Source organism: Mesoplodon bidens (assembly GCF_964165515.1).
Source record: "Mesoplodon bidens genome assembly, chromosome: 4".
In the NCBI taxonomy this organism is placed as follows: domain Eukaryota; kingdom Metazoa; phylum Chordata; class Mammalia; order Artiodactyla; family Ziphiidae; genus Mesoplodon; species Mesoplodon bidens.
In genome coordinates this window covers 152803361-152824178 of record NC_138160.1, presented here as the reverse complement: position 1 = coordinate 152824178, position 20818 = coordinate 152803361, and positions in this window count along the sequence as shown.

Sequence of the window (20818 nt, the reverse complement as noted above, 5' to 3'; positions counted from 1 at the left end):
GCAAGATTGATTGTGCCGTTCTGGCCTTTGAGGGAAGAAGGGGGAAAAAAAATCAAATTATCGGACAGGGTCCTTTTAAGGAGCTGCTGTTTTAATTTATTTTTTTATACTTTGTCAATAGCTGTTGTTTTTTCTTAAACAAGTGCTGCACTTTATAAATGGATTTTTCTTGGACAAAACAAACGCAGTCATTTCATACTTCCTTCTAAAACTTGCTGAAAATGTGGTGAGTGACTATGATGGACACAGGGCCATACCACCACCCGGAAGCGTGACAGGTGGCTTTAGAGAGACACGCAGCCCCAGGTGGGGCGGGAAGGGAATTGGACACAGCAGCAGACCTGTGGCACAGAAGACCACCTCCCAGCCACACGGCCAAGTTCCCACGCCTGTTGAGGCTCCATGTCCCCCAGCTGGGGAGAACATTTTTAAAAACAGAGATTGCCTCCCACCTTGAAGAGCCTGGTTCAGTAGGTCTGGAGTGGTCCCCAGATTGTGTTCCTTTTAAGCTCAGGGGATTGGACAATAAATCTCAACTCCTCAGCTTGGCCTTGCAGCCACCCCTGGGAGACCTCCCTGCCCTCATCCCCACCCCATCCCAAGAGGCCTGGCCTCCTCTGGATGCCCCCAGCCTCTGTCCCCCTGCTTCCTTCGCCTGCAGTTCAGACTTAGCTTTTCAAATGGCATTCAACCTCCTAACCCTGGGCAGGGGTCTCCCACTTGTTCACTCATTCATTCAGCTGCTCATTAAAAATGTGTTTATTCAGCTTCTCTATAGGCCAGCCACTGGGCTGGGTATTACAGTGAGTAATATACAGAGATACAGGGAGAATAGAGAGTCCTTGCCCTCCAGAAATACACAGTACAGAGGAGGGGGAGGGAGGGAGCTGGCGCTGAGCAGGGGTCTCAAACCCAGACGTCCCCTGGGGTGGGGCAGGCCCCTAGGGGAGCAGAGACAGGGCTGTGGTTAAGGCCCATGCAGGCCCTTTCCAAACTCCACTGCAGCCCGACTTGGCCTTGCGGAAAGCAGCTCAGTGTTGACCAGTTTTGCAGGAGAAGCTAAATCCAGGTATGTATATGAAATCTCCTGGTTTTTAAAAGTTGCTTGGTTTTCTTTAAATCCATCCTCCCTGGGAGCCACACAAAACTGGCCTGCTTGCCCGGTGGCTGCCTGGCAGCTGGGTCTCTGCATCTCCAACCCTCTTGGATCCTGACTTGGCAGGGCCTGGGGGGATGGAGTGAGGGTGGCGGAGGTACAATGTCCTCCTTCAAAGGCCACCCTGGGTGGGTGATGCTTGACCAGAGCGTCTGCCCTGGAACCGAGCTCACGCCCCTGGGCTCAGCCATCTCCCTGGGACATACCCACCCTGGTCCCTGGCCCTGAGCTGGCCCCCTCCCACCAAGGCGGGTCTGTTTTCTCCAACGTAGCGTCTCCCAGGAAGTGGCGCTTCACCCGGGTCACTCTGCGGACTTTTAAATAATAAATTGCAGAAGAGAGAGGGGAATTAAGCAATGCAGTGTGGGAGGTGGAGACTGGAGGCTGAGGCTGAGATGGAAAATCTGAAGAGGAATCAGAAGTGAAAAGGCGCAGATGGGTGGGCTCCAGCCCTCCAGCGGGGGCTGCAGGGGCGCCGGGGATGGGTCTCCTTGCTGCCCTGTCCTCGGGGCTTAGGCCTGAAGCAGAGATGCATCGCAGCCTCCATCTCGTCGAAACCAGGAATCCAATTTGGTCCTGCTGCTACTTAAAGCAAGGAGAAGCCCACTGTCAGGCCCCTCACCCCTCAGCATGAGCCTGGCTCACTCAGGCTTGGCACCCAGGACCCCTCAGATGCCTCCCCCCTGGGAGTCCATCCTGACCAGTTGGAGTGAGGGTTCTGCCCAGCCCGGGCCGGGGGTAGGGGTGGGGGAGCCTTGTTCCTGGCACCCTTGCCCTCCCTTCCTCTCTGCATTTCCTTACTCTGAGGACCCCAGGGAGCCCTGGCAGGCCCAAGGCTAACATGCATGCCACAAGCAGCAGGCACAGAGGCGTGTGTGGTGGTTAGAAAGACCCCAGGCTGGGGAGAGCCCTGGAGTGTGATGGGAGGGGTGGGGAAAGCTAGCCTGGGCCTGTGTGGAGTTGGGGGATCCCATGGCAGCGGGACCGTGCCTCACTTCTGAGGTGAGGCCTGGGGAACATGGAGGCCCACAGAGACCTCCACCAACCCGCTCGGCCCCCAGCCAGCAAGACAAGAAACTCCTTTGGGAGGGGTCGGTACAGACAGGCTTGGAGCAGAACAGAGGGTCCCCATGTGCCCCTAGAGGCAGAATGTTTCTCTTGGAATGAGAAGTTCACCAGGGTGGCCCTGAAACATGATGGGGGGACCTCAGTGGCCAGGAAGGGACATGTGGCAGGGGATGGACCCCGGACCTGGCCGGACTGGGGACCACACGGGCAGCCAGTGTGGAGGAGCGGAGAGCTCTGGGAATGTGGACACAGCATGGATGTGGTGAGCTCGGCCCCCATTCAAGGTCTCCACGCTTCGTGGACCCTGCTCCCACCTTAGGTTCGACTCCAACCCTAGTGAGAAGCGGGAACTTGCAAGTGACCTAGGAGACCGAGAACTGACCAAGAACACCTTGAAATGACTACATTTATCCTGAGTTTACTGTAGTGGGGGTTAAGATAAGATTAAGTTTTACATGAACACACTACTATATTTAAAATAGATAAAACAACAAGAACCTACTGTATAGCACAGGGAACTCTGCTCAGTATTCTGTAATAACCTAAATGGGAAAAGAATCTGAAAAAGAATAGATACATGTATATGTATAACTGAATCACTTTGCTGTACACCTGAAACTAACACAATATTGTTAATCAATTATGCTCCAATATAAAATAAAAATGGAAAAAAAAAAAGGTTAAGCTCAGTTTTTAAAAACCTGAGACTATTTTTACACACCTGGGTTTCTAACCTGGAGACTCTGCCCAGTGCTCGGCTCAGAGTTCTCAAGAGGCATTTGGGGTCCGGGCAGGCCCTCTACTGAGTGTCTGCGCTGTGCCGGTTTCCATCCTGGGACGGGGGATGCAGCAGTGAACACAGCTGAGGCGAGGTCCCAGCCCACGGGCACTGATGTTGGAGGAGGAGACGTGCGATACAGAAGTGGAAGTGATGTGGTGGTGGTGAGTGCTTGAGAGAACCCTGTGATGGAGCCTCAGGGCTGCAGTGGAGGACATCCAGGAGGACCTCTCTGAGGAGGGGACACTGGGCTGAGTCTCAAATGAGGAGAAGGAGCTGAAGGCGAAGGTCGGTGGAGAAGGCTTTCCAGGGGAAGGGACGGCAGGTGCAAGGGGCCAGAGGTGGGATGGCTCACGGGAGCACGGCGGGCGGGGCCAGGGGGCTGCAGCATGGTGTGCGCAGCGATGGGCCCAGGAAGGCACGGGGTAGGGGGTGTCTGCCCTTCATTCTATATGATGGGGAGTCAGGGGCCAGAGGAGGTAAAGCAGGGAAGAGACCTGATCTGATTTACTACTTTTAAAGGTTATCTCGGCGACAGGGGACAATCTGCTGTGCCCCCCACCGCCCCACCGTGACCCCCTCGGACGCCACCTGACTCCACGTCCGCGCCAGCCTCGTGGCCTCATGGGCCCCCGCGACCCCTAGCCCACTCCACGGGCCTCCGCCTCCACAAAGGCTCTTATGGCTCAACACCACACAGCAAACAGGAACTTAATTTGCTGGGAACCAAACATTTCCAACAACAAGTCTTGGTTTGTTTTCTCTCTTCTCACTTTCCTTCCAAATAACATTTCCTGTGTCCTTTGCCATTCTGAATCCTTCCTTCCCTCCCATGATTTGCCTTTCCTTGTCTTCTCCCCTTTCTCTCCTGAATGCTTCCCCCTCCCCACGTTAAACATTTGAGCCTTTTCCCCAGGAACCGAATGAATACTTCTTCCACATATGTCGTGTGCTAAACACAGACACGTGTAATATCTATGACAATTGTCACAGGACTCTCACTTGCAAGTTGAGGAAACCCAGACCACATTGGTCTAGAATGGAACGGCTTATGTAGCTGGAAAGTCTGTGGGAAGATCTCACTTCAGTCATAGCTGGACCTAGGGGTGCAAACCATGTTTTTAGGACTTTGGACTGAACGTTTCTGTTCCCACCCAAGATTCACATGTTGAAGCTGCAAACCCTAATGTGACTGTATTCGAAGATAGGGCCTTTATGGAGGTAATCAAGGTTAAGTGAGGTCATAAAGATGGGGTCCTGATCCCACAGGATTATTATCCTTATAAGAAGAAGCACAGGAGTGCTGGTTGTCCCTCTCTCTCTCTCTCTACTTTGTCAGCACCTTGATCATGGATTCTCAGCCTCCAGCGCTGTGAGAAATAAATGTCTGTTGTTCAAGCCACAGTCTATGGCATTTTGTTATAGCAGCTGAGCTGACTGAGACGGGCTTCATTTCTTTCATCTTTCAGCTCTGCTTTCCTCTGAGTTGGAGTCATTCTCAGACAAACCTACCTCTTCATGGAGGCCCCCCAGCAGCTCCAAGCTGCATATTCACTGCTCACCACCCCAGGAGAGCTAGCTTCTCTTTGGCAATAGTTCCAACAAAGGTGCCAGAATATAGTCCTGTCGACCAGGCCCAGATCATATACCCATGCCTGAAACTAGAGGCCAGGGTCAGCCCTGCCAGAACTACTGGGAGATGAGGTTTTCCCAAATGAGGGTCACGCAGGGGAAAGGTGTGGGTCAGGTGGGATTGGCAGGCCACCCTGTTTTGGGTGAGGACCTGGAGGCTCAGAGAGCTTAGGGACTTGTCCGGGACCCTGGAGCTGATTTGTGCTCCCAAGCCTGCTGACCCACCCCCTTTCCCCTGCCCCTACCCCTCCATAGCCCGCCCCGTGCCTACACAAGGATGCTTCCCTCTGTCCTGGCAGCCCCCTCCAGGCCCGTCCTCTCCTCTGACCAGCAGCTCGCCCAGCTCCCCTGTCTGTCTTCTTCCTTCCTCCTCAGCACCAGCTCCTGTTGTGACCCCAGTCCTGAGTTAAGCCGTGGGTTGTGGGTATGACTATTCAGGCCACTAACCCAAGTGTGCCCAAACCGCAACCTTACATTCCTATTATCTGTATTCTTCTTTATTGCAAACCCCCATTTCCTGCCCAGCAGAAGAAAATAAGTGTTGGTCAGTTCAGCGACTGGTGTTTATACTCAGTTGATTCAGAGTTCCCCCTCCCCGTGTCCTGGTCCCCGGATTCCAGTGAATGTGAGTGGTGTCACAACGTGGGTAGGGAGGTGGCAGATGGGTCATAGGTTGGTGTCTGCCCTGCTGACACCCCCAAGACATACACGGGGACATCTGGTTCTTGGCTGTCATCTCCCTTCAGTGCTCGCAGCCGATGAGGTGTCTGTGTCCCCATCTGGTCCCTGCTTGTAAGGGCCAAGACAGGGCACAGGGGACCTGGGGGCCTCGCTCAGCCAGGTGCCCCCTGCAGTCAGATCCTCAGCTCCGCTGGGGGTATAATCCTCCCTAGCTTCCCTGCTTCAGGGATTCCCTCCCCTCCCTCCTCCAGACCTAGAACAGCCCCGGCAGGGCCCAGCTCACTCATTTCATTCCTTACGCTCTCTCTCTTTCCCAGCCAGACAGAATTTTTAACCTCATGTATCTGTGGTGACCAAAAACGCGCTGGGCAGGCATTGTTCCAAATTTACTGTTTATGATGGGACCTGGGCCTTTGGGAGCTCAAAAGCTAAGATTTAGCTTCTTTTGATTCTCTCTGCTCCTCCGCATAGCCTGCATCCCTCAGGCCGGGTCTGGTTGCTGTGGGTGGTGGGAGTGTGATACGGTAAAGAGGGCATTTCAGGCCTCACTGGCCCTCGCTGGGGAAGTTGTCACAGTGTCACCCACCTCAGGCTGGCTGGGGTGAAGCCACAACCCTGGGAGAGACAAGGCCATCTCTGGTGACACTGTGTGCTGAGAGCCACACATGGGGGTGGGGGCAGCTATAGAGGTGGGTCCCTCCCTGTGGGGCAGGCCTATCAAGGCAACCAGACACCCAGTGGGGAGCTCCTGGCAGAGGCCAGAAAATTTGCCCTGCCTGCCACCTAGAGGCCAAGCGGACCAGGAACTTGAGAGCACCAGCCGCAGTTGGTGACCAAGGCCCAGGGGCTTATATCGGAGCTGGAGGAGCCCATCTGTTTGGGCTGGGCCCACGTTTCTTGGCTTCTCTGTGTTTATACCTTTGTTAAGTCCCAGAAGTAAGAAAACTGTGCACAGGGGACCCAGGGAAAAGGTTATTCACATGGGAGCCAGGACATAAAAAGGGGCAGCACTTGCCACTGATCCCTGAGGGGTGGTGGCAGGAATCAGAGGGAGAGACCACCAGGGAGAGAGGGAATCCGAAGAAGCAGTGGTCTAGGTTTAATTAATGGAAACAGGAGCCCCTCGTAAGGGCTTCCAACTCAGAGGAACAGCTGCAGACTCCAGACAGCAGGCTCATCTGCTTACTCACATCAGGGAATATCACCTGGCCCCAGCAGTCTCCTGGACTCTGAACCTTTTGAAAGCACTGATGACCTCAGTCAGGTGTCTTTTGGTTCCAAGTGGCCAAAGCCCCACCGTGACTATCAGTCACAAGAGGAAATATGCTGACTCACAACTGAAAGTCAAGAGATGGCTGAGCTGGCCATTGAGAGCCTCTGTGAAAGTTAATTTTATGTCAACTTGGCTGGGCCATGGGACCAAGGTATTCAGTCAAACATTATTCTGGGTGTTTCTGTGAGGGTGTTTCTGGATGGGATTCACTTTTGAATTAGTAGACTGAGTAAAGCAGATTGCACTCCCCAGTGTGGGTGAGCCTTGTCCAATCAGTTGATGGCCTGAAAAAACAAAAAGGCTGTCTCTCTTCCGAGGAAGAGAGAATTCTTCCTGTCTGACTGCTTTTGCATTGGGACACCAGCCTTTTCCCGCCTGCAGACTTTAATTGAAACACCAGCCCCTCCTGGTTCTTGAGCTTGCCAGCCTTCAGACTAGTGGAACTCCACCTGGGTCTCCAGCTTGGCAACTCACCCTGCAGATCTTGGGACTTGTCAGCCTCCATAATCACATGAGCCATTTTCTTATAATAAATGTGCAAATTATATTTATTTATATACATCCTGTTTGTTCTGTTCTCTGGAGAACCTTGACTTATACAGCCTTTCTGGAGCCTTTGAGGGAAGGAGGCTCCAAGGTCAGGCCAGGAAGTGGCTTGAACCTGTCTTACGTTGCCAGGGTCTGCTTGAGGTGAAGCCAACCCAGGAGAGAGCTGGGGAATCTCTGGAGGGTCCTGGAGCCCAGAGGTGCACCAAGCTCGTGCCACCAGCTTCTGAAGTTGCCTCAAAAGGCAATTCCTCCCACTAGGATGGCTAGAATCCAAAAGTCAGACAATAACAAGCGTTGGCGAGAAATGTGGAGAAATTGGAACTCTCACCCACTGCTGGTGGGAATGTAAAGTGGTGCAGCCTCTTTGGAAAACCGTCTAGCAGCTCCTATACACAGAATGACCACATGACCCAGCAATTCCACTCCTAGGCATGTACCCAAGAGAAATGAAGACATGTGTCCATGCTGAAACATGTACACAACTGTTTATAGCATTATTCATAATAATCCAAAAAAGGTGGGATGAAACGATTCAATGTCCATCAACTGACTAATGGATAAACCAAATGTGGTCAATCTATACGATGAAATATTATTCAGCCATAAAAAGAATGTTCTGACACATGTCACAGCATGAATGAACCATTATGCTAAGTGAATTAAGCCAGATACAAAAGGCTGCATAGTGTGTGATTCCATTCATACGAAATGTCCAGAACGGGAAGATCTACAGAGATGGAAAGTAGATTACTGGTTGCTTAGGGCTGGGGGGACATGGGGATGATAGCTAAAAGGCTTCTTTTGGAGATGATGAAAATGCTCTCAGTTGATTGTGATGATAGTTGCATGTATCTGCGAATATACTAAAAACCACAGAATGGTATACTTTAAATGGGTGAAGTATGAGATATGTGAATTATACCTCAAAAAGCTGCGTCTTTTTTTTTTTTTAAAAGTAACTCTCCCTTGTAATCTTTGCAACTGGACTCCATAGAGAGTTCTGGAACCTGAGTCTTTCTCCCAGGATAGAGAGCCTAGTTCTCACCAGGCTGCTGCCCCCATTCCCCTAACTGCCCCTCCCACATCCCTGAGGGCGGGGCCCCAAATGCTGTCCTATGGACGGGGCCTGAGCAGGGAGCCTCAGCCCACACCCATGGGCCTGAGCTAAGGTCTCCTACATTTCTGTGGACCCTCGTGTCTCTGTGCTGCCCACAGGGAGCCAGGGCCCCTGGAGCACCCCTCTATGCCTGTGCTGCCTACCCCCTGCCTTGTGTTTTGGTACTGTCCACAGACTCTAGCTTCGCCTTAGCTGTTCTCCTTGGCCCTGCTGGCCAGCTCCCTTGCCAGCCACCCAGTGCCCTCTGATTCCCACCCTTACCCACCCTCCAGCCCTTGCCTGTGGCCCCACCATCATGTCCAGCATCAACCCTGATGGCCTTTTGCGTGCCTGCCTGGAATCCAGCCCCTACCTTGTGGGGTCACGCCTGGAGCTCTGGGGTCAGCCTCCTCCCTTCCACCCTGATGCCCGGTCCATCCAGGTCTTTGCTGCTCCCTGCTCTGCCGCCCACTTCTAGCCAAGACATGACCCTCCATGCACTTTCACTCGCTGTCACCTAGGAGGTGGGGGCTACTGGGGGCAGTTGGCTGGAGCCCCACAGCGGGGATACTTTGGGCAGTGATCCATCCGACGTCCTCCACCTGAAAAAGCATGCCCTTCCCCCACCAGTGAGCTCACTGCTCACCTGCCCTCAAGAAACTGGCCCAGGTGCCAGGAGCCTTGCAGCGTGGTTCGTAATTGTGAAAAGCTGGGAGCCACCCAAGTGTTCCTCAAGGGGTTGCTGGGTGGCTAAAAGACAGGCTAGTCATGGAAGGGAGAACCACCTGGCAGTTCCAGGAAGGATCGAGACCCACAGGGGTCTACTCACACGGAGCTTGAAAACATACTGAGTGCAAAACACAAGAAGCTGCATGATGCAGTAAGATACCACTTAAGAAAGGAAAACAAATCCACAAAAGAGTACTACCTCTTTTAAGGTATCTTTGTATATTTGTAAACTCAAGAGGAAAAAAATCCTTAGTAGTTGCCTCTGGGGAAGGGGAGGCAGGGGTGGGGTTGGGACTGGTGGTCACAGTGGATTTTACCTGGAATGTTCTAATTTTTTCAAAAGGAGAATTGATCCTTGTATGACATGTGTAATTTATCATAGCTGAAGACAGACAAAGAATTCCAAGAGCTGGGCCACATGCCCCCTGTGCCAGCCTCGCTCCTGGCTCCCCGCCTGCCCCCGTCCCTCAGGCTTTCCTGCAGTCCCACCCTCTAGCTGGACCCGGAGCCGGAGGCTGTTACGTCTTCCATTTAAAACTCCTCATCCACGCCCGCACTGGGGAGTTTCTTATTCCCTTTCAGATGTAACTGTCTGTCACCAATAATAGTCTTTTTCGATTTCATTTCCTTGCGTTCCTGCCAGCCACTCTGAGAGCCGCCTTCCCATCCCTGCTGCGCACCCCCCAGACCCAAGTCAGGGGGAAAAAAATACATTTTTGCCTTTACTATGATGTATGAGATCCCATAAAATAGTGAAACAGATATGAAAGGTTGAGAGGAGGTAGATAAATGGCTCCTATTATTCTACCAATCAAATGAAATACCTATCCACGTCCTCATTTGAATGATAATAAAACTCCGAGACGCTGCTGGTTCCCCGTCGTCACCGCTGGCAGTGGCTAGAGCCCTGGAGCCACAGGCCATGGTAACCTTGGGGTGTCCTCTGCAGCCGGAAGGGAACTGCAGCCCCTGTCTCCTCGCCTCTCCCCCAATCCGAGGCTTCCCATGCTCCCACCCCCATCCTCCTTCCCCTGCCCCGCCCCCCCAGCTCACCCACTGCACAGTTTTGCACCTGTCTGCCCATCCCCCACACTCCCTCTAAGGCCCACAGGGCAGAGCCAGGCCCCAGAACAAAACACTAGCGTCCCCCAGGAATGCCCTCCCTCTCTGCCACAGTCTTCCAACCACCCTCTCAGCTTTCCCACGCAGAACTCCTCTGAGAGCCCCTGACCTCCTGTCTAGGCTGAGCAGCCATGCCGGACACTCCCTTGGCACTCGCCACACGCCTCAGTGACGATGCCTTGTTCTACCTCTAGTCCAGGGCACATCTGTCTCCACTGCTGGACTCAATCCTGGGAGGCAGGGGCCACGTGGGTCTGGCTTTGTAGCACCTTCTCGACCTAGACACGTGCGTGGAGTTTTATTCATTCCACCTGCATTTACCAAACATGCATGGAGCCCTCCCAGGTTCAGATGGGAAGCCCTGCCCAAGGGCGGCCACTCTGTAGGTGGGGACTGGTGAGGCCACCTCCCCTTCTGAGCCCTGACATACCAAACCCTTATGTGCTGAACAGTTCAGTTCCCCTGGCACTTTCAGTGCCTCTTATGAGTCCTTGCCTGACAACCAGGGGACACTGGTGGTTTTTGCCTTTCCTGTGTCTCCCCCACTTTGCAGGGAGCAGCACCTGAGGACTCAGCCCTTCTCCACCACAGGCAGTCCTGGCGGCTGTCAATCAAGAGACCTTGTACCCTGGTGGGTACTGACACAGGCCCGTGAGGCTAGGCAGACCCCTCCCTGTGATTTTGACTCTTCAGCAGAATTTTTCATTCTGATAGCCACCCCCTGAAGAGACTTTACTTGAAGGCCTCACTACTTAGATCCGCTGCGCTGCCCTGATTTCTGTCCTTTCCTTCCAAATCCCCTTGCTCAAGGTAGCCAAGGTCAGTGTCTGGTCCAAAGACTGACCAAGGTCTGGACAAAGCCCCAAGCTGACCTTCAAGGCACTGGGACTTGCTCCATCATCTCTCCCAACTGTGACATCTAATTGTCTGTCCCCTCTTAGGGCAGGGGCCTGAGTCATCTCCTCACCCTGTCTCCCCAGCACCAGGGACAGCGCCTGCACATAGGAAGTGGTTTGCTGACAATGAATGAAATAGGGGTAGGGGTGCCCTTTTTAGAGATAAGGACGATGAGCCCCAGAGGGAGAGTGACAAGTCAGGACCCAAGTCTCTGTCTTCTCTCCCCAAGCCTGGGGCCCCTCCTCTGCCATTTGCTCCCAAATACATGACGCCCTCTCCTGGGTTTCCTTAAGCCAAGAGAAATCCAGAGGAAGAGTCTCCTGAGAGCCAAGCCTGCAATAAGGCTGCAGGTTCACGAGGGAGGGGAATAGCAATCATAGTGTGCAGGGCTCACTGATTACAAGCAACAGAAAGTTCCTGGGTTGCCCTGGGAAGTTGTCAGGCAGCTGACTGAATCAACAGCAGCTCAAAACCTGCTCAGGCCACTTATCAGTCCCTGTGTCAGGCCTCCCTCTGTGCGGGACTCAAAGCCCTGGCACAGAGACGGGCAGGTGATCCTCCTTTGGCCAGGGTAAGGCCTTGATGGACAGTCCCCACTAGGCTGCATGTGATGGGGGAGGAGAATCCCCAAGAGAAAAAACTGGAACTTTTACTTCTAGCAAGAGGAGTGGACTCAGGCAGCTCAAGTACCATAAGCGGATAAGCCAAGCCACCGAGACTCTGAATTTCTGGTTCCTGCCTGGCTTGGCCTCCCAAAGGCTGCTTTGGGCCTGGCCCAGTTGCTCAGATTCCCCACAGGGTAAAGATCACAGACTTGGAGAGCGAGGGCTCCTTGGAGGGGACGGAAACTGCACATTTTGTAGCTGGGGAACCCAAGGCCCATGGAGAGACAGTGACAGAGCCAAGATCCCTCCCACCCCAGCATGGGGCCAACACTGACTAGGGACCCTCAGGTCTCCACCAAGGAAGAGGCAGCCTGGCTGTGGGCAGGAGCTGTGAGCTGTGTGACCTGTGGCAGGCCACCAAGCTCTAAGCTCCTATGCCCCTGTGTATAAAATGAGGCTGCTTGTCAGGGTTATTGTAAGGATTAGGCAAATATTGACATTTATTTGCTCATGTGAAAATACTTGGAATAGAAATAAAAACATATGTCCACGCAAAGATTTGTACGTGAAAGTTCATAGCAGCTTTATTCATAATTGCCAAAAGCTGGACATGATCCAGATGCTCCATCAACTGGTGAATGAATAAAGAAACTGTGTGTCCACATGATGGAATACTACTCAGCAGTAAAAGGGACAAACTATGGATACGCACAACAAAGTGGATGCATCTCAAGAGCATTACGCTGAGTGCCAGAGCCAGACTCAAAAGGCTGCCTCTGTGATCTCATACACAGAGGTTCATTCTTCTATAAAGTCACTGCAAACACTTGACTTTGTGAGTCTGAACCATCGCTCCTGGGAGAATACGCACGGGGTTAGGTTCCTGCAAGCCTCTGGTCATATTTGCGTCAGCCAGTCAATACATAACTTTGTTGTGTGTGTGTTTCTGTTTAAAGACACTTTATTTAATACATATAGTTGAGTCATTAACATTGAACTCACGGCCAGAGGCACTGTAACTCATGTCTCTACGAAGCTTATCTAACACACGTATTTTTTCCATCAGGCACATCACAGCCTTCTCACACTGAGGAACGCTGGACAGCACTTCAGCACTACATTTGGGGCCATTTTAAACAGCAAAACCACCACCCAAAACAAACAAACAAAAACAAATGCCAAATTGCAAAAATCACAGCACTAAATAGCCTGCAAAGAGGACACTTGTTTACAGTGGGAACTGAAGCAAAAATCAGAGCCCTGCTTTCTTCAGTCTCAGCTGGGAATGGCGTTATATGAATTAAATTTTTCACCCCTCTGCGTGTGTCTACAAATGACCACAAAAGCACCGCGAGAGTTGATTTGGGGGTTACAAATAAATTTTAGCAAGTAGGTGAGTTCTCAAGTATGTAATCTGCAAATACTGAGGACTGACTGTATATGAAAAAAATCTAACCTGCAGTGACAGAAAGTAGGTCAGTAGTTGTCTGGTTGGGGGAAGAGCAGAGACTGGCCAGGAGGGACCACGGGGCACCTTCTGGGTGATGAAAATGTTCTGTATTTTAATTGTTACGGGGGTTACACAGGGCAATGCATTTGTAAAACTCATTGAAATACACACTAAAAATGGGTGCATTTTATTGTTTTTAAGTTTTACTTCAATGAAGTTGAGTTTATAAAAACGACTTACCAAAAATGATATCTGATCATTCTTCCATTCTTCTTGGGATCTTGGGGCCAGCCCCCTTGGAAGGGTCAGCACAGAATAAAGGAAGAGGCAGGGATGCTGACTTGGGCTCCATTTGGAAGCTGTTTGCACCACCCCACCCCAAACCTCACCCCTGTGAGACAGCATGTAGGATGCAGATCTTCAGCTTCTCCCACCCAGACATTCTCATTCCCACTATGTCAATCAGAACTCTTTGGTTGCTGGTGACAGAAACCCAACTCAAATCAGCTTAGACAAAAAAACAGAGCCGGGGGCTTCACTGGTGGCGCAGTGGTTGAGAGTCTGCCTGCCAATGCAGGGGACACGGGTTCGTGCCCCGATCCCGGAGGATCCCACATGCCGCGGAGCGGCTGGGCCCGCGAGCCATGGCCGCTGAGCCTGCGCGTCCGGAGCCTGTGCTCCGCAACGGGAGAGGCCACAGCAGTGAGAGGCCTGCGTACCGCAAAAAAAAAAACAGAGCGGGGGTTGGGGGGATGTAGAAAACAAACTTATGGTTACCAAAGGGGAAAGGGAGGAGAGGGATTAACAGATACACACTAATATATATAAAATAGATAAAAAACAAGGACAGCACAGGGAACTATATTCAATATCTTGTAATAACCTATAGGAAAATAATCTGGAAAAGAATATATGTATCTATATATACACATATATGTGTATATTTGTATATATATATATATATAAAAAACTGAATCACTTTGCTGTACACCTGAAACATTGTAAATCAACTATACTTCAATAAAAATAAAGACTTATACACAAATTTTCATAGCAGCTTTATTTGAAGTAGCCAAAAACTGGAAACAACAGGTGAATAGTATATCCGCACTATGAAATATTACTTAGCAATAAAATGGAATGAACTATTGATACATGTAACAACATGGATAAATCTCAAAATAATTATGCTGCATGAAAGAAGCCAGACATACTGTATGGTTCTATTTATATGAGGTTCTAAAAAATGTAAACTAATCCATAATGAGGAAAAGTAGATCAGTGATTGCTTGAGGGTGAAGAGAAGGACAGGAGAAAAGAATTCCAAATGATCCTGAGAAAACTTTGGGGATGATGATTTGGGGTATTCATTTATCGATTATGATGATGATTTCATGGGTGTATACATGTTAAAATTGGTCAGATCGCACACTTTAAATATGTACTTTATTGAATGTCAACATTACCTCAATAAAACTGTTTTAAAAATTGAAAAAAAAAGTGGAGGTGCTATTTGTTCATGTCATTGGAAAGAGCAGGAAAGCTCTGCCATCAGACATGACTAGATCTAGGGATCAAGTATGGTCACCAGGCCAAGACTGATCTCCCTCTCTTGACTCTCTCTGTGTCAGCTTCACTCTGGGACCATGGGCAGGAAAGTGGTCACCAGTAGACCCAGAACACCAAGGAGAGGGAGCATCTCTGTTATCAGCAAACACTCAGGAACAGATGTCCTTTGCCCAACCCTCCACAGCCAAGGGGATGGAAGATGCTGACTGGTCAGGCCTGGATTCTGTTCCTACTCCCCTTGAAGAACATGGACTGAGGGTGGGGGAGATTTCTCCCCAAAAGATAACTCAGGTGCTGTTTCCAGACGATGGGGGAAGAGACAGGGACCAGGCAGAGACAGTAGGTACCCAACACCCAATTTGCCTTGAGTCAGAGCTACTTTTTCTGGACATAACTAAGTCTTTTCCTGGCATCCCAAGAGCTCTCTCACTCACTTCTGGTCTCAGGGAAATATCATACTTCTATCTTTCTGGCAGCACCATGATGATGGAACTTTTGAGCACCAGTGAATTTTCTCTGACTCTTGCTATTAGAGGATCAGTTCTGCCCCTGTCTCCTTCAAGAAACTTCTTTGAGGACACACTGAATTTTTCTTCAATTTAACAAACATTTATTAAGTATCTGCTTAATTGGAAGCAAGATGAAGGAGATGGTCCCTGCCCTGTCTCTTCCTTTCTATTCTTTTTTTTAAAGATTTTTGATGTGGACCATTTTTAAAGTCTTCATTGAATTTGTTACAGTATTGCTTCTGTTTTATGTTTTGGTTTTTTGGCCCCAAGGCATGTGGGATCTTAGCTCCCCAACCAGGGATTGAACCCATACCCCCTGCAATGGAAGGCGAAGTCTTAACCACTGGACCACCAGGGAAGTCCCTCTTGCTTTCTATTCTTTACACTTATTTATTTCCTTGTGTTATTGCATTGGCTAGGACTCCACTACAATGCCAATACTAGGCATCCTTGTCCAATTCCTGCTACTAATGTTTCATCATTAAGTATAACATTTGTCTTATATGTCTGGTAGATGCCCTTTATCAGGTTAAAGAAACTCTCTTTTATTTCTAGTTGCTAAGAAATTGTGATTTTAAAAATAATCATAAATTGATTTAAAATTTATCAAATGCTTTTTCTAGATCATATTTTCTGTAATCCAAAAGCTATACTACACTAAGTTCTAGGAGAGGGGAGGCAGGGGCTAAAGGAGCATTTGAGTAGTTCCTTCAAGGATGTGAGAAACTGACCAGCCTCAATGAGGGGAATGGCACTGTGAGCTGTGGGGACAATCTCAGCAAGGATATGGGGGTGTGAACATGCCTTTAGAGAATGAGTACTAGTCTGAGTGGTTCTTTCATGTGAAACCCCCTCTCCTGGTTTGCAAACACCTGCCCACTGTGGGTCCAGGACACGCCTCAACCCCACAGGAACAGTAACTTGGGCATTCTACAGTGAAGTCGGCACTCACGGCAAAAATCAAGAGAACAGTCAAGATTAACCCATGGAAACTGCTTACATTGCCTATAAAAAACATACATGGGTTTTATGTCTAAAACTCTGTAAGAATTCTAGAGTGCTCCTGCTTGCCTGCCAGGCTTACTCCAACCTGCTTCTGGGAGTTTATTAAGCTTTATCCTTTAATATTTACACTCATTAATATATTTGTTAGTTGCAGGATTACCTGAGTTGTACCTCAAGTCAGCCAGAAGTTAGATGATGCAGGATGTCATTGTGCCGTACACGTAGCAGAGACTGTATACCTTGTCCCAGAATGGCCAGCGAGGCTTCTGTGCCTCCTCTAAGTCAGGCTGAGGCTGGCCCTGACACCACTGAAAGTCTGCCCCTCCCCAGTCTGCACGCACATGACCAGAGAGTGACAGGGGTCTTCCCAAGCCTGACTTCCCTGGCCATGCTGACCCCAGGGCAGACCTTTCTCTTCACCTTTGCATGTGGCCAACACCACCAGGAAAGGGGACCCATTCACCATGACCCCACACACCTGGCAACTGGGCTTCTGGCCTTGACCATGATCGTCCTTACTTTATTGCCACCGATTTCTCAGCTCATCTCCTCCTCGCCAGACTTCCTCCAGTCACACTGGTTCCATCTTCTTTCTCAAACACCCAAAGCTCATTTCTGCCTCAGGACCTTTGCACTGCCTGTTCCCTTTGCCTAGAGTGCTTTTCTTCTTCTTTTTTTTTTTTTTTTGTTTAAATGCACCTCACTTTTATTTTTTTTATTTTACTTATATTTTATAAATTTATTTTTATTTATTTTATTTTTGGCTGCGTTGGGTCTTCATTGCTGTGCTCGGGCTTTCTCTAGTTGCGGCGAGTGGGGGCTACTCTTGGTTGAGGTGTGTAGGCTTCTCATTGTGGTGGCTTTTCTTGTCACAGAGCACGGGCTCTAGGCTCTCGGGCTTCAGTAGTTGTGGTTCGCAGGCTCTAGAGCACAGGCTCAGTAGTTGTGGCACACGGGCTTAGTTGCTCTGCGGCATATGGGATCTTTCCGGACCAGGGCTCAAACCTGTGTCCCCTGCACCGGCAGGCGGATTCTTAACCACTGCACCACCAGGGAAGCCCTGGAGTGCTTTTCTTTGTCACCATTCAGGTTTCAGTTCACATGTTGCCTCCCCAGCCCTCTTCCTAAAGTTGCACTCCATCCTGCATCCCTGTCATGTAACCCTGTTTATTTTCTTCTGAGCAGTTATCACCATTTATTACCATATTATTTTCCTAGTTACTGTCCATCTCCCTGCCCATAAAGAAGATTCTGACTGTTCTGGTCACTTTGCAGCTACCCAGTGCCTGGCACACCGTAACCACTTAATAAATATTTGTTGACTGACTGTACGATAGAATCTATGGCTGGCCAATTTGGTTTTGGAGTGTCTTGGTCCCTCCTCCACACATGACTAACTGGGGACCCTGCCTTACCTTGGGCCTCAGCACTCATAGCTTTCCTGGGATGCCCTCCCAGAACTCCAGTCCCACCTCCACGACTGGCCCCTGCCTCCACCCCAGCAGGCAGCTGAATTCCAGAGCCCCCCTGCCCACCTGTGTGCTCATCCTGCCCCAGGGTCAGGTTGGGGGTCGGATGGCAGCCTGGAGGGGCGGGCAGAGGCAGCTGCAGACTTCCCAGCTGACTTGAAGGCCTTGCATCTCCATCTCCTGCCTGCCTCTCCACCATGTGCGGGCCTCCGGGTAAGTGTCTCTCAGCGGCAACTCCCTCCCCAATCATCCCTGTTAGTTAGCCGCTGTCCACACTGGGCTGGAGGGAGATCAATTACCAGTGCTGGCCACTGAACCCTGCTAATGAGGATATACGCACACCCGGCTGGTGGTGGGCATGGGTGGGGGGGGCAGGGGAGGCAGAGGGGCGGAGAGGGGGCAAGGGAGGCTACTTACTAAGTGCTTGGTGGGGCAGGTCCCCTCTAGGGTCCCTGGAAGATGCTCCCTTGGGGCAGAGACCCCAGGAACCATGGTTTAACTCAAGCTGTGTGTGGGAGCAGAAGAAACAGCCTGGCTGGGGATTCGGGACTCAGGGAGTAGGAGTGACACTGATGAGAAGAGGTGCATTCTCAGGTTTGGGCTGTTCGGGTGTCCCTGCTGCCCAGCCCTCTGAGCCTTTGCTCGGACCCTCCCCTCTACCAAGAATGCCCTCCCTGTGTCTACCCCATATCCCAAGGGCCAGTTCAGATGTCAGCACCAGCAACGCTCCTGGACCACCTCTACCCTTACCCCCGACAGAAAAACCACTCCAGCCTCTTGGCTCCCAGCCCCTTTGGACCTCACTCTGTATAATTCTGACTCTACCAGATTGTACTGATCTGTTTGAAGACACTCAACCACTCTCATAAGAGCAATGCAAAGGAAAACCACGAGAAGAAATGGTTTTCTTCTATCAGATTGGCAAAGATAGAAAAGGTGGATAAAGGCAGTGCTAGCCCTCGCTGCCAGAGCAGGAGGGGCAGGTGCCCCCTTAGTAACCGAGTGTGACCTCTCCAGAGGGTAATTTGACAATAGCTGTGTAAATTCAAAATGTACCTGCCCTTTGACCGAGCCACTCACTTCCAAGCATTCATCGTCTGAGATACAAGTGCCCAAAGATAAAAGTACCAGAGTGCTCACTGCCTGGAAGTGTCCTCCATGTCCATCAGGAGGGTGGTGAGAGTCACTCAGGCCACATCACACAGTGGGCATCCCCAGCCTCCTGTCCGTGGAGTGAGATAAGCAGAGCATCCATCTCCAAGCTACTGTGGGGAGTCAGTCAGTTAATAGAAATAAAGTGCTTAGAGGGGCGTCCAGCACAGAGTAAGTATAAGTTCTTGCTATTATTATGGGTTTGCTGTTGTTGAAAAGCATTGGGTGGACCTGTACATATGGATATGTAATTATCTCCCAGAAATGCTGGTCAGTGAAATATGCAGACAGAGGCTGCCAGTGGTGCAGGATGTGGATTGGGTTCTGGCTGGCTTTGTTTCTTGAGGAGATCTGCTTTTGAATGCATAGACCATCTCCAGGGAAGTGGACAGGGCTGACAGCAGTGGCTGCCTCCGGGGAGGGGCAGGAGACCGGGAGACAGGGGCAAGAGGAAGATTTGCACAGAGACTTCCACGCAGTTTGCAGTTTTTAACCACATGCCTGCACCATCTATTCAAACAAATAAATCACTCAAAGACTGGTGATTCACCTGTCTGTATCTCCCACCAGATCATGAGCCCCCTGAAGGCAGACACTGTGTTGGAGCCACTACAGAATTCCCAGCCTGGCACACAAAGGTACCTGGCAAATGTTGGCTGATGGGTGAGCTGGCTGGAATTCCATGTGGCCCCTCTGCTGGGACTCCCCCACAAGGCATGATTCCCAGGAGATGCCCACAGATTAGGGATGGGGCATGCTGGAGCAGCCTGGGGAGCATCTGGCCTCAGTGGGAGGCAGACCTGGAAAGCTACTTCCCAGAGGATCATTCCTGGAAGCAGGACCCAGGTGTCCAGGTGCATCCAGGCCTCCAGGAGCCTAAGACAACAGCCTCGATCAAGGGCAGGACCCACTCTCAGGCCACAGCGCAGGCCCCTCTGTATGCAGGAGGCTGATGTCCCCATCTATCTGCATGGCTGCACGAGGGACCAGGGAGGCATTACTGTGGCAACAGCCTTCACAGTGCCAAGGGGTTAATTGTGTGGCTTTCACACTTCTGATGGGCTGAGCTCCAGGCCCCAGATCTGTGGTAATGCAGCCTATCAGGCCAGTGCCTGAGCTGAGGAGCAGAAATGATGCCCCTAGGCACAGGAAGGGACCTGCTGGGGCCACCTCTGCCATCGGCCCCGACTTGGGGCCACCCTCCCTTGTAGCCCTCGTCCTGTGCAGTGAACAGTGGCTGCTCCCCTGGAACCCCAGGAGAGGAGGCCCAGCTGTGTCTCTCACCAGAGCCTTGTGGCGGAAAGAGCCCCAACGTGGGAAGAGCTTGACTGTCCACTATCCATGGACAGTCAAGGAAAGGGATGGAGAGGCAGAACATGGCTTATCCCTGCAGGGAACACCCCCGAAGTGGAAAAATGAAGCAGCTTTACATGCACAAATGCGACTCTGTCTTCAAAACACATCACAGGTGTGTGTGTGGGGAGCGGTGGGGGGAAAGCTTGCCCAGCAAGATGCGGACAGTTTCCCGCCACTTAACACACATACACACGATGCTGAACACAGTCTCTGAGTGCATAATGTGAGGAGGAAGTTTTTAAAATGTAAGTGGTCCAGAGGGATCTATAGCTCACAGCTTCAACGTCACTGGGAGAGGAGAGGGGAATAGAATAGGGCAGTAAGGGGACCTTAGAGTCATCCTTTTTTTAAGTAGATTGGGTTCCTATTTTTACCTGTGCTACCAAAATGATTTAAACTTAATATAAAAAGTCATTGCTCGGGCTTCCCTGGTGGCGCAGCGGTTGAGAGTCCGCCTGCCGATGCGGGGGACGTGGGTTCGTGCCCCGGTCCGGGAAGATCTCACATGCCGCGGAGCGGCTGGGCCCGTGAGCCACGGCCGCTGAGCCTGTGCGTCCGGAGCCTGTGCTCCGCAACGGGAGAGGTCACAACAGTGAGAGGCCTGCGTATCACAAAAAATAATAATAATAATAAAAATAAAGAAGTCATTGCCCCATCTTGCTGTCTCATCAAGGCTCCCTCTGACCACCCTATTTAGTGCCGAGGCCTGACCTAGCCCCTAC